Source organism: Canis lupus, chromosome 5 (genome assembly GCF_011100685.1).
Source record: "Canis lupus familiaris isolate Mischka breed German Shepherd chromosome 5, alternate assembly UU_Cfam_GSD_1.0, whole genome shotgun sequence".
NCBI classification, from domain to species: Eukaryota; Metazoa; Chordata; class Mammalia; order Carnivora; family Canidae; genus Canis; species Canis lupus.
The window spans coordinates 13,058,068-13,072,127 of record NC_049226.1 but is presented as its reverse complement, the minus strand read 5'-3'; the positions used below and the strand labels follow the sequence as shown (position 1 = coordinate 13,072,127).

Below are 14,060 nucleotides of genomic sequence, written 5' to 3'. Positions count from 1 at the left end.
GATTAACAAACTTGACAAACCTTTTTCGCTAGGTTGACTAAGAAAAAAATGAGTGAAGACTCAAATAACTTACATCAGAAATGAAAGCAGGGACATTTATATTGATTTTACATAAATAAGAATTATAAAAGAGTATGAGAAACTCATGCAATACAATGGATAGCTTGGATGAATGGATAATTCATAGAAACATATAGCCTAGCAAGGCTAAAGATTGAAGAAATATAAAATCTGAATAGGCTTCTAACTAGTAAAGGGATGGAATCAGTAATCAAACACCTTTCAACAAAAAAAAGGTCTGGACAAAATAGTCTTTAAGGTAATAAGTGCTACTGGAGATAAGTGGGATATTTCACAGTGAGAAAGTTTAACTTACCAGCAAGAGAATATAATCTGAAATTGGCATTTATCTTATAACATAGTATCAAAAAACACAGATCAAGAATTTTCAGAACTACAAGGGAAAAAAAGCAAATTTATATCCATAGTCATAGTCAGAAATTTTAACATACCTCTGTTGGCATCTAATGAAACAAGCAATGAATCTGCTTGTAACAATTACTACAAAATCAATTGCTAACAAAAAGTCAGTAAGAATATAGGAAGTTTGAACAACCAATTAACAAACCTGATCTAGTTGCTTATATACCACATTGAACTCAAAACTACTGCTGTATACATAATTTCAAGCACTCAGAGAAATTGTCTCATATGTATTGTTTATCATATGCATAGCCATGAAACAAAGCTCAATAATTTCCAAAAGTTTGAAATTATATACATGTGTTCTCTGATCATAGTTTAATTTAGCTAGAAATTTATTTCAAGATCCCTTAAAAATCTCCATACATTTAGAAGCTAAGAAATATACTTCCAAATAACACACAGGTCAAAGAAGAAATCACAAGGGTTATAGACTTCATATTTGTGTCTTACCAAAATTCATGTGTTGAAATCCTAAACCCCCAATAGAGTGGTATTAGATGGAGCTTTGGAAGGTTTGAGAGGTAAAATTTAAATGAGGATAGGGACCAGATGATAGGATTAGTGTACTTATAAGAAGAGGAAGAGACTAGAGCTTGCTCTCTGTCAGTGAGGATACAGGAAAGGAAGCTATCAAAAGCCAGGAAATGGGTCCTCAACAGACACCAATCTGCTAGCGCCTTGATCTCTGACTTCTCAGCCTCCAGAGCCATGAAAAATAAATGCTTGTGGTTTAGGCCACTCAGTGCATGGTATTTTTGTTATAGCAGCTTGAAGAGACTAAAACAAGTAAAATATGAATTAAGTGAAAATAAAAATACAACTTACCAAACCTTGCAGGATGCAGTAAAGCAACGCTTAGTGGAAAATTTATAGCATTGAATGCCTGTATTTGGACAAAGGAGTATGATGTAAAATCAGAAATCTAAGCTTCCACATTAGGAAACTAGAAAAGGAAGTGCAAATCAAATCCAAACTAAGCAAAAGAAAACAACAACAACAACATTTAAACAGAAATCAATGAAATTGAAAACAGGGAATAGAGAAAACAGGGAATAGAGAAAATCAATAAGATAAAAAGCTGTTTCTTTGAAAAGATCAATAAAACTGATAAGCCCTTAGCCAGGCTATCTAAACAGAAAGGAAAGGGAAAACAAATGACAATGACCAGAAGTAAAAGTTAGGACATCTCTATAGACCCCATGGCCTGAGGAGGAAAATAAAAGAATGCAATGAACAACCTTATGCCCAGAAATGTGGTGACACAGATGAAATAGACCAATTCAGTGAGACGCAATTTGCCAAAACTCAGGTAAGAAGAAATAGACAATCTCAATAGTACTACATCTAAAAAAGGTACTGACTCGATAATCAATAATCTTTCAAAACAGAAAACACCAGGCCAGGATTCACTAGTTAATTCCACCAAACATTTAAGGAGTAAATTATATAAATTCTCTACAATCTCTTCCAGAAGATAGAAGCAGGAGTAGTTCCTAACTCCATGAGGCCATGATTACCCAAATACCAAAACTAAACTATGAGATTATTACATGAGGAGCAAATTACAGGTCAATCTCTCTCATGAACATAGATGTAAAAATCCTCAAAAAAATTTATAAATTGAATCCAACAATGTATAAAAAGAATTACACACCATGACCACTATGGGTTTATCCCAGGTAGGCAGGGCTGGTTCAATACTCCAAAATCAATTAAGACAGCCCACACTGCCAACAGGCCAGAGAAATTAGGAAATATTTAAAACCTCAATGATAATGAAAGTGGTACATATCAGAACTATGACACACAACTAAAGCTGTATTTAGAAGCAAACATGTAGTTCTAAATGTATATTTTTAGAAAAGAAGAAAGCTAGAAAAAGGATAGTAAATTATATCCAATAAGAGCAGAAGGAAGGAAGCAATATGGATAAAAGTAGAAAATAATAAAACAAGAAAAAAATAGAATGGAGAGATTTGACAAAATTGATTGTGGATTCCTTCAGAAGACCAACAAAATTTGAGAGACTAATAAAGGAAAAAGATGGCATAAGTAACCAGTATCTAAAATAAAAAGGAGATGTCACTGTACACCCTGCAGCTCTGATAAAGATAATAGGATGTTATAAACAACTTCATACTAACACATTTGAAAATTTATGTAGGGTGGGCAAATTCCTAGAAAAATACAATTTACTAAAACTAATACAAGAAGAAATAGGAAAACTTGAATAATGCCATGTTTAAGAAATAAAATTGGGACACCTTGGTGGCTCAGTGGTTGAGCATCTCCCTTCGGCTCAGGTAGTGATCCCGGGGTTCTGGGATTGAGTCCTGCATCAGGCTCCTCACGAGGAGCCTGCTTCTCCCTCTACCTATGTCTCTGCTTCTCTCTCTGTATATCTCATGAATAAATAAATAAAATATTTTTTAAAAAATGAAAGAGGGGATCCCTGAGTGGCTCAGCGGTTTAGCGCCTGCCTTTGGCCCAGGGTGCGATCCTGGAGTCCCGGGATTGAGTCCTGCGTCGGGCTCCCTTCATGGAGTCTGCTTCTCCCTCCTCCTGTGTCTCTGCCTCTCTCTCTCTCTCTCTCTCTCTCTCAATCTCTATCATGAATAAATAAATAAATAAATCTTTAAAAAAAAGAAGAAAGAAAATGAATCTATAATTTAACACTTCCCATATAGAAAACTGTAGGTCAAATGGCTTTGTTGGAGAACAATCAGCTAAGGAGTTAATAATGCCAATATTATATAAAATTTTGCAGAGAATAAAAAAAGAGAGAATGTCTTTCAATTAATCTAGAGACCAATTAAAAAAAAAACAAACGACAAACCAACAACTCAGTAGGAAAAAGGACCTTCATGAAGAGAATATCAATTTGTCAATAAACATATGAAAAGAGACTCAATCCCCTTGTCATTAAGGAAATGCAAATTAATCCAAAATAAGATACTATTAGAGAACCATCAGATGCCTAAAATTAAAAAGGCTCATAGTACCAGGTTGATTTTTTAAAAAGATTCTATGTATGTATGTATGTATGTATGTATGTTATATGTATTTAAAAGGGAGTGTGGGTGCAAGACCAGAAGGGAGGGACTGAGGGAGAGGATAGGAGCAGGCTCCCCACTGAGCAGGGAACCCAGGGAGTCAGGCTCTATCCCAGGACTCCAGGATCATGGCCTGAGAGGAAGGCAGACACAACCCACTGAGCCACCTAGGTGCACTTCCTAGTACCAGGTTTTGATGAAGATGTGGAACAACTGTAACTCTCATAAACTGCCGTCAGGAAGGTAAATTGGCACAGCCACTTTGGAATACTGTCAGGTAGTATCATCCAAAGCCGCACCATCCAATGTAGGTGTTCAATACAAAACCAATACAAAGACCAATAATGTTGGTTACTGAATGTTTGAAATGTGGGTAGTCTAAATTGCTATAAATGTAAAACACATATTGAACTTTGAAGATTTAACATGTAGAAGAGAATGTAAAATATCTGATTAATAATTTTCATACTGATGACACGTTGAAATGATAGTATTTTGGATGCACTGGGTTAATAAAATGCATGCTTGGGGCACGTGGGTGGCTCAGCCAGTTAAGCACTGGACTCTTGATTTCAACTCAGGTCATGATCTCAGGGTTATGGGGTTGAGCCCCATCCTGAGCTCTGCACTCAGTGGGGAGTCAGCTTGGGGATGCTCTCCTTTTCTTTCTGCCCCTCCCTGCTGCTCATAGGGATGCCTAGGGGGCTCAGCAGTTGAATGTCTGCCTTTGGCTCAGGTCATGATCCCAGGGTCCTTCAGGGGAGACTGCTTCTCCCTCTGCCTATGCCTCTTTCTTTTTCTTTCTTTTTTTTTTTTTTTTAAGATTTTATCTATTTATTCATAGAGACACACACACACACACAGAGAGAGAGAGAGAGAGAGAGAGAGGCAGAGACACAGGCAGAGGGAGAAGAAGGCTCCACACAGGGAGCCAGACGTGGGACTCGATCCTAGGTCTCCAGGATCACACCCCAGGCTCCAGGCAGCACCAAACCACTGCACCACCAGGGCTGCCCGCCTCTGCCTCTTTCTGTGTGTCTCTCATGAATAAATAAAATCTTAAAATAAAATAAAAAAGTAAATGAATACATCTTTTTAAAAATTCATGCTTAATATCAATTTCACTTTCTTAAAAACTTTTTTGATGTGTCTACTAGAAAATTTTAAATTACATATGGTGACTTGACTTGCACTCTATTTCTAGGACAGTGCTGATCCAAAGCTAAGAGCCATTAATTTTATTCCTGGGTATGCTCCCAACAGAAATATGTATGTTTGTGCAGTAAAAGTTAGGCGCAAGAATTTTATAGCAGCATTATGCACAATAACTAAAAACTGGAAATAACCCAAATGCCCTTCAACAGGGGAATGGATAAATAAATGGTAGTGATTGCAATAAGAAATACTATTTAGCAACAAAAATCAGTAAACTACAGCTATATGCAACAACATGGATGACTCTCATAGTGGTAAGTATTTAAATCATCTAATTTGATTCCACTTATATAAAGTTTAAAAACAGGAAAATAAGCCACAATATTAGAAGTCAGAATATTAGTTTGCGGAGAATAATGACTGTAGTGATTAGGGAGGAGGCTTTGGGAAACTGGCAATGTTCTGTTGACTTGGTAAGGTGGTATTACAGGAGTTTTTGCGTTGTGATAATTCATTAGACTGTCCATTTGTGTACATTTGTATGTGCAGCAATCTGTATGTATGTTAGTGAGGCTTATATCAATTTGTTGCAAATGATTTTAATAAATGCAAGGCCTCCTTGAAAATTAAGCTCCACATGACTGATCCATTTATGTAAATTGCAGAAAAGTAAATTAAGAGTTGTTTTTTAAGACCATACTCTGCCCAGTGAGGAAATCTGGATGCTTTCTAAATCATTCTAGGTATGATTCTCCAGTTTAAAATAAAAATACCTCTGCCCTTTGCTTGGTCAATAAGCTTGGTGTGACAGTCCATTTCCTGACAGATATGTCAATAATGTTGACAAAAATAAAATACCGAATCTCAGAGTTGCAGAATTTAAAGTGACAATGAAGCCTAACATTTTTTTGAGTCGTGATTTGTGTGTGTGTGTGTGTGTGTGTGAATCTGATGGAATCTATGGCACTTCCTCTTGAAAATGTATGTATGTATGTATAACATAGGTATGTACATAATATTTTATACATGATTTCAGTTGATTCACTACGGTAGATTGTTCAGTCCAGGTTATTTGGATAAAGTTCCATGGCAGAAAGAGGTCAAATAACATGGCTGGTTAGTGGAAAAAGCAGGACTAATATTGCTGACTCTTAATTTCCAAACCAGTCACTATTCTTTCAAGTGAAGTGGTCGGTTTTTCCTTCTCCTTGATCTCCTTGATCCCATATGTTGTTCTCATATAATTCTCATATATGTGATTGAATTCTCATATAATTCTGTCCTTATCCTATTGCCTACTTGAGAGATGCTTTCAGCTAAGAAGACTCCCCGCCCCTTTTAAAAAGATTTTATTTATTTATTCATGAGAGACACACACAGAGAGGCAGAGACATAGGCAGAGGGAGAAGCAGGCTCCCTGTGGGGAGCCTTGTGTGGGACTCGATCTCAGGACCCCAGGATCGCTACCTGAGCCAAAGGCAGATGCTCAACCACTAAGCCACCCAGGCGCCCCAATGACTCCTCTTTTTAAAATAATATACTATTAATTGTTCCATGTCATTGCTATTTGAGTATTTGCATGATCTTTCCAACTACGCTGTAGGAACCATGCCTTATCCATCTTTGTTTTCCCCAAACCACCTAGCTAAGTGCAAGGAATATATTCATTATAAAACCAACATGTGTTACATTAAAAGACATGCAAATATTTGACTGAAACTTCATGATAGAACTCTATCCTATAATTATAGGGCTATTATGCACTCAGATTCTGGTGTCACACTGACCTAAATGTGAATTCAGCCTCTGCCATTTACTAGCTGTATATTCTGTGTATATTACTTAACCTGACTCTCACTTGGCAAATCTGATGGTACTAAATGGACTTCACATGATCACTGTGAGGATTAAGGAAATAATCTATGTGAAATATCTTGAGCAGTACCTGGTATGTAGACTTTGGCTAACTATGATTGTCATTATGGCATACTCAACCTTGAATTACAGGCTCAGTTGGAGAAACATTGATGTCTATTCTTAGAATCAGACTGGTCAAGCAGTCTAACCAACCCAGGAAATATTCACACGTTGTTCTAACACAGTCTGCTTTTGCTTAACCTATCCCAGTGACACAGAACTCATTAGAATCAACTGAAGCAGCTCTGATTCTTCCAAAGTTCTTCCTTACTATTAAGTTAAACCGTATGAAATTGCTGTTTCTAGGTCAAAACAATTGAATTATAAAGAATTTCTAAAAAAAAAAAAAAATGATGAGACCAGAAATTTGCCTTTTTATTACTGCCTCTCACTTTAGTTCAACATCTCTCTTCTACATGACAATCCTTTAGAGACAATGGAGAATCAATGGGGAACAGGATAGACTTTGCTCCTGCCTTCATTGAGGCTTACACACTTATCAAGGAGACAATAAAATAAGCAATTCTGTAGAATTTTTAGATTCAAGTAGGGGGGGAAGAAGAATGTTTCAAGCAAAAGAATATGAATTCCCATAGAATATATCATACATGAGGTTTTGAGAGTCACTGCCCAAAGAACTCACTTTGATGATAAAAATATTCTGGATCAGCAGTGTCCAATATGATAGTCACATATGGCTACTGAGCACAAGAAATGTGGCTAGTGTCATATAACTCAGGAAATGCAATTTTAATTTAACTAAATTTTAATTAATTTAAATTTAAATAGCCACACATGCCTAGTGGCTACCAGGTTGAACAGAGAGTGATAAAGCAAGAGGATAAAAAGGCAAGAGATGAGACTGGAAAATTCAGCAGGGTTCCAGACCAGGAAAGCCTTGAGGAACATGTCAATCATTGTGGCTTTACCCTGAGGGTAAAGTCTCAGAAGGATTTTAAGTTCCAGAGAATAATATGATCAGACAGGAGTTTTAGAAACAATTCTGGCCATCTTATGGAGATAGGCAGAAGGGTGGAGACATTGATCTTGTCTTTAGGAGTTTGTTCTATAAGGCGGGAGAGAGGAATAAAAGCAAACTGACTCAAGGAAATCTCAAAAAAAAAAACAAAGGCACATATAACTAATCATACTCAGTTACAGATGATACTCATATATGTATTTATATACATTGTCCACTAATAATCCACATTTCTTGTCTTTTTCTAGTTGCTCACAGGATATCTAGCCTCCCCAGTATTTCTATGTGTGCGCCCAATGGCACCTGAGCTCACAAGGAGTCTATCAACAAAATATCCATGCAGCATCAACCTTGTTCTCCCTCCTATGCACTTATGTCCCTTTGTTCTTTTCTGGTCCTTGCCACTGAGGGTACTTTGAGGGTACTGCTCTGTTCTCTGCAGAAGGAGGAAAGTCCCCACCTCAGCAACCTAAGCCACACTGCTTGGCTCACCCTCCCCTTGATCCTCAAAGCATTTTCTTTCACCAGCATTTCTGGAGGGGCACCTGGGTGGCTCAGTCCGTTGAGCACCTGATTCTTGATTCTGGCTCAGGACATGATCTCAGGATCTTGGGACCAAGCCCTGCTTTGGGCTCTGTGCTCAGCAGGGGAGTTTGCTGGAGTTTCTTTCCCTTTGCCCCTCCCCCTACTCTCTCTTTTTAAAATAAATAAATCTTTTTTTTTTTTTTTTAACACAGCTCTGGGGCTTTTCCAGCTCTCCCTCTAACTTCTCTAAGCTCTTCCGATGTGGTAAGACAAAACACAATGAGAGAAGTCAGTCCCTCCCTAGGAGTGATGGTGATAAGCTGCCATTGGGTCCCCCTTAAAGAACTTTGTCTCTGTCACTCTAGGAACCAATATATACACGTCCATGTGTGTCACAATTCCTCACCAGCTCCCTGACACATACACCTCATGTGCGTAGCACATAGACCTTTCCAATTCCTAGCCCTTCAAGCTGACATATCCATACGAGGCTGAATTCTCTTCAGGGATCAGTCAACAGCATCCCCAGTCCATGAATGTTCCTGCAAAAGAAACGGACAAATAAGTGAGTGCATAAGCAATCACAGCCCGGCAGTCACATACGGCGGCGTATACGGAGCTAGGGCATGCATGGCCTTCAGTTTGCGGCCAGACTAACCTGGATTCACATCGCGGCCTGTTCCCTTCTACCAACTGCGTGGTCTTGGGGGCAGATCACTGGAGCTCCGTGAGCTTCCGATTTCAAGTCTACCAAATGCTCATCACTCTTGCAAGTTGTAAAACTTAGAAAGAGCCGACGCACAGGGCCCAGTACCTAGAAGGTGCTCCTGGAAGGGGGAGGCCGGTGCTACTCGGTCGGTGCCGGGGCGCGGAGAGCTCAGGACGCCCCAGGCCCTGCGGGGAGCGGGGGGGGAGGGGGGGGGCGGATACAGGCCAGAGCGTGAGCGCATCGTCCTGCAAGAGCATCCTGGGGCTCACCTCGCGAGGAAACCGCAGGCAGAGGCGGGGGGTGAGCTGATCGGGGTCGACAGAGGCAGGTGAGCCCGCGGAGGGTCGGGCCAACGCCCCGAGTGGAAGGCAGCTGCCTCTCGGCCGCCCAGGCTCCGCGCCGCTCGCCCCTACCTCACCCTGCTGGGGCGGTTCACCCCTCCTTGGCGCCGAGGGCGCCCCTCCGCGAGGCCGAGGGCAAGGGCAGGTGCCCCGCCCCGTCGCCATGGCAACCCGAGGCCGACGGCGGCGGCCGCGCTCCCCCGGGCCCCCCTCCCCTGCACGCAGCGGACGTGACACGTGCGGCGGGGTCACGTGTTGTTGTGGGGCCGTGAGAGCTGCTTCCGGGTCAAGGCAGGACACTGGGCCCCGGCGGCCGGAGCGGGGGACGCGGTGCAGCGGCGCGGGGCCGGGGCCGGCCGGGAGCAGGCCGGAGGCGGAGCCGGGAGGGGGGAGGAAGGCGCCGCCCGAGGAGCCGCCGCAGCAGCTCCCCCGCCTCCCGGGCTGAGGGGTGAGTGGAGCCCGGGCCCGCCGGCTCCCGGGCGCTCCCCTCCGGAGCCGAGGCGCGGAGGGCCGTTCCTGCCCGGGGCGCGGGGTGGGGGCGGGGCGGGGCGGGGCGGGGGCGCCGCGGGGAAGCCCTCGGGGCGGGGCGGGGCGGGGCGGGGGCGGCCGGGCCGGGCGGGCGGGCGGGCGGCGGGCTGGGCCCGGGGCCGGAGGCTGCTCGCGCTCCCCAGGGCCGTGGGGGATGGGCCGCCCCCGGCTGCTGCCGAACCGGAAACTTCGTCTCGGAACCCCTGCATCCCAAGGGGAAGAAGACGAACCCAAACAAAAGCAGAGGACGTGTCCCCAGGGAGGCTCGGAGGGGAACGGAGCCGGCGGGCACTTCCACGCTCCTGGGGCGCCAGGCCTGCCCCTTCCAGGGGACGGTGACAGGGGGCGGGAGTCTGGGACGGGCTTTTGGGAGAATCGCTTTTTGCCCTGCAAGTTGGGAGACGCTGAGAAGTGAGGGACTTGGAGTAAGATGGGGCCCCGGAGGGGAGGGCAGGGCAGGGCAGGGCAGGGCGGGACCCTGGCCTGGGGTCTGGGAGGGGAGCCACCGCAAGGATCTGTGTGTGCAGCTTCATGCCCTGCGGGAGATGGGGACTCCAGGGTCCTAGCCCCCCCCCCCCCGCCCCCCGGGAAGACGCTCTGGGGGTTTGCTGGAGCCAGAAGGGGCCACACGCCCTCCTCTGGAGGCGGCGACGTGGGGGGGGTGGAGTTAAGGGAAGTTGGTTGAAGAGCCGGACTGTTGGTTGGCGGCCCGTGGAGGAAGCGGGGTCTGCAGCCCGGGGGCTGCTGAGTTACGGGAGCCTGGAGGCACCGCCCCGGGCTGCTGTCTGGGGGTGTGTGTGTGGGGGGGGGAGTCAGCCATCCTTCTAGGCACCGACCCAGGCCTAGCTGGGACTCGTCCCCTTTCTCCTTATGCCGCCTGGAGCTCTCAGACTGGTTTCCAGGAGGCCACCTTGAGCAAAGAGATTGTATGTAGGTGCTGAGGACTAAGGAAAACACTCAGCCTTGGGGTCCTGACGCATTTAGAATATGAATTTTAAAATAGAATTTTTTTTTAGATGTAACAATTACACAGGTATTATTAGGGGGTATTATAGGTATATAGGTATTATATTAGAGACTACATCTCTAAGGTTAAGAGCTTTCAGACTTTTTTTTTTTTTTTTTTAACCCTGCCCCCGTATTAAGAAATACTTTTTACATTACGGTCTAGTACATAACATATATATGAATGGAAAGTTTCACAGAGCAGCACTATTCACCCTTGTTACATGTGATGCCGTCTGATAATTTGTGCCCTGTTCCATTCCCTCTCACTAAAAACGCTGATTTGAAATCCACCAAATGGTTTGTGGGTCGCAGGTTACACTCTGAAGAGCGCGCAGTCTCCGAGACACGTTTTCTTTGGCTTCGGTTAGTGTGGTCCCGTATGCTTCTAGAGGGCCAGGATGACCACAAGGAGATAGACGGGGTTGGGTGGGGGCGCAGCTGACTCCTCCGCCTGTTTATATGGTTATAATGTAGCATATTTGGCGTTTTCGGGGGCTTGATCCTTGATACCTTAATGTGGCCTGACCATTTTATGAAATTTTTGAAGTGTGTGCTTCAATTCTTGCTTCCTTTGCTGCGTCCCAGAAAATGAGAGGCCTAATTCCATTTAGTTGCTTTACCCCTACAACATGCTTAAGATAATTTTGATGTTATGGTGTCGTAAATATACACTGATGTGCTTGTCTGCTATTTAAAAACTGGTTGTCGATCAGCCTGTTAATGATGTTGAGTGTCAAATTATGTTGCCTGATTTCAGTAGGTAAGTTTATAGGGTATGTATTTAAGACCCTTTTGTTGGTGTTAATTTTTATCGAGGATGCCCTCATGTTATTTGGATCATGGAATTCCAAGTCACAGCCATCAGGAAAGAATTGCCCAAATTAAGCTTCATCATTGGGACCATTCTTGATTGGATGCCTTATGAAAGCATTTTTAATCATCTTCAAACTTTGTGTGTTGTAAACTATTTATTTATCGACTATATCTTGGGTGCTGGTGAGAGGGTGTCTATCTTGGCATGTATCAGCTGTCCTTTAAAAATTCTTTTTATCAGGTAAATATTTATTTGGGAATCTTTAGCTTTAAAGAATGTTTAAAAGTTTTCTTTCTGTGGTGGTTGCTTGGAACATGAAGGAGGAGTTTCATTAATTTCATTTTTCTGGGAATTATGTGTACCGATCAATAAACAGTTGTGGAGAACTTACCCTGAGTGATTGCGTGTGCTTTTTTATAGTTTTCATTTTTTTTTCTCTTGAACCTCAGACTCTTAGATATGTCTACCTATAGCAGGCTCTTTTCTTCTAATTTCTGCTTCCAAACTGCTGTGGGTTTGGAAATTAGATGCTTATATTTGCTAGAATTTTGTGTAAAATAAGATTGTGCAGCTCTGAATATTATATATGTGTGTGTTTATTATATATACACAAATACTTTTTTTAGTGTATGAACCATGTGACATGTATTTTGGCCAGTCAGAGGCCTATTTACTGACCTCTTAATTGTGGACTGTGTTTTAAGTAAGTGAACTCTATATATTTAGTGTAGTTAGTGTATAAGAAAAAGTTCTAAAAAGTAACAGGAAGCTGATAGTGATACAATTTGGATTTAAGGATTAAGCAATCAGCTGTGATTGTTGCCTTTGCCCTATAGGCACTGAGTCATTAAGAGTTGCCATTCCTTCCTTTTTAATCTTTTTCACTGCCCTCTCCTGACTTTCATTTCTTTGAGATAAGAGTGAGTGCTCACAGACTCACTATTCCCATTGTCTGTTATTCTCATTCTGCTTGATCCTGCATAGCTTCATCAGAGTACTCTGCTAAAGAACAGCACCCTAATTTATCATTTCTCTCCTCAAAAACCATTAGCTTACAGTGCCAGCACTGAATAAAGCCCATACTGTTTAGGTTGGCACTGATGTTTTTCTCGAGCCTCTACTTTTTTTTCTGACACTGTTTTTCCATCCTCACTGCAGATCCTCTGTTCCTGCCAAGCTGTCTGCTTGTTGTACTTGTTTTACAACACCATTGTTCCTGAAAGTCTGGGAAATGTGTTCTTCATGAATTCCTACTCATCATGTTATTACAGATGACCCTTCGTTCTTGAAGTCTTTCCTGCCTGTATTGTCTACACTACTTTTCCTACATTGCTTTGTATTGTTTGTTTTTACCCCTTGTAGATTATATAACTTCATAGAAGACGGGAGACTCAAATATCGGCTAATCTCTAGGACACCTGGCACAGGGTTTATCAGAGTTCATGGACCAAGTGAATCTGAATTGACTGAATTTATGCTGAAAATTGCAGGTCTCTGAAAATTCCACCTTTGACTTAATAAGAATCTTGGAATTTGCCTAGGTGGGTCTTCTATACAGTAAAATTTGAGAATTACTTACCTAGCATGATGCCTTGTATTACAGTAGGTACACACAATTTTTGAGCTGTCCCATTTGTCTGGACTTCTCTATTCTCAGCACTCATAATAATGATAAGAATTTGTTGACTACTTACTGCATGCCAGATACAAGATGCTTTAAAAGCTTCATTTAATCTTCACAATGATTCTAATGACTATGAAATCGCTATTAATAGTTCTATTTTACAAATGAGAAAGCAAGCATAAAGAGGTAAGTTACTTGTTCAAATTCCAGTGCAGATCTGTGACTGAACTCAGGCTTTACTTCAGTAAAGAGCCCATGCTCTTAATCACAGTGCTCCTCTATATCATTCATAGCTGCGTATCTCTATAAACAGATTTAAAATGACACACTTCCAAAACTCAACACTGAGGCTGTATGAAAATTTTACTCCTAATTCAGTAGTGGCCCTTAGGAATGTGATCTATTACCAGCACTGTTAAGGATAATTTAAAGTTCTTCTGAGATTAATGCTTTTCCAATGATTTTCAAAATTTCTCTCTTGATTCAGTAATACTTGTCATTGTTATACTGGATTTTCTTTTCACTGCCAGAAGATATTACATCATGTTTAATCAAAGTAAAATTCACTTTTTCATTCATTCAGCAAATACTGGTTGCCTGTGCCAGATGTTCCTCCATGTGACACTGAACTGGACTGACAAATCCCTGCCTTTTTGGGACTTAGGTTCTGGTTGAGAGGAGCTGAAGCCCTAAATTAACATATAGTGGAAGTGCCAGAAAGAATGAGAGAGGCTGGAGTGATGTGATTGATGGTAGCAGTGGGGCTATTTTTGATGGGTTGGTCAGAGGCAGCTTCATGGAGAAGGTAACATTTGGATTTAAATTCAAGGCTTGGATGCTAAGATGTAGCCAGCGACACCAAGAGCCAGGTAGAAGGCATTCCTGTGAATGCCTTATGAGGGAATCAGCCTGGCAGTTTTG

General features: G+C 42.3%; 1 protein-coding gene and 1 long non-coding RNA gene across 7 annotated transcripts in view; one reads left to right on the top strand and one right to left on the bottom strand.

Annotated features, from left to right (window-relative positions):
* The window catches only part of LOC106558791, a 29,227-nt gene extending 19,894 nt beyond the window's left edge, over positions 1–9,333 (bottom strand). Inside the window, exons 1-3 of one of the 5 annotated variants that reach the window (XR_005359145.1) lie at positions 9,094–9,333; positions 8,774–8,942; positions 8,522–8,657 (exon numbers count right to left, since the gene is read on the bottom strand). This is a non-coding gene — a long non-coding RNA (uncharacterized LOC106558791). The remainder of the gene's footprint in view (positions 1–8,521; positions 8,658–8,773; positions 8,943–9,093) is intronic. The other 4 variants (XR_005359144.1, XR_005359148.1, XR_005359147.1 and 1 more) reach the window with 4 other exon arrangements.
* Positions 9,334–9,483: 150 nt separating this feature from the next.
* The window catches only part of TECTA (tectorin alpha), a 156,070-nt gene continuing 151,493 nt past the window's right edge, over positions 9,484–14,060 (top strand). Inside the window, exons 1-2 of one of the 2 annotated variants that reach the window (XM_038535875.1) lie at positions 9,484–9,613; positions 12,878–13,056. The gene's annotated coding sequence lies outside the window, so the exon portion shown is untranslated. The remainder of the gene's footprint in view (positions 9,614–12,877; positions 13,057–14,060) is intronic. The other variant, XM_038535877.1, reaches the window with a different exon arrangement.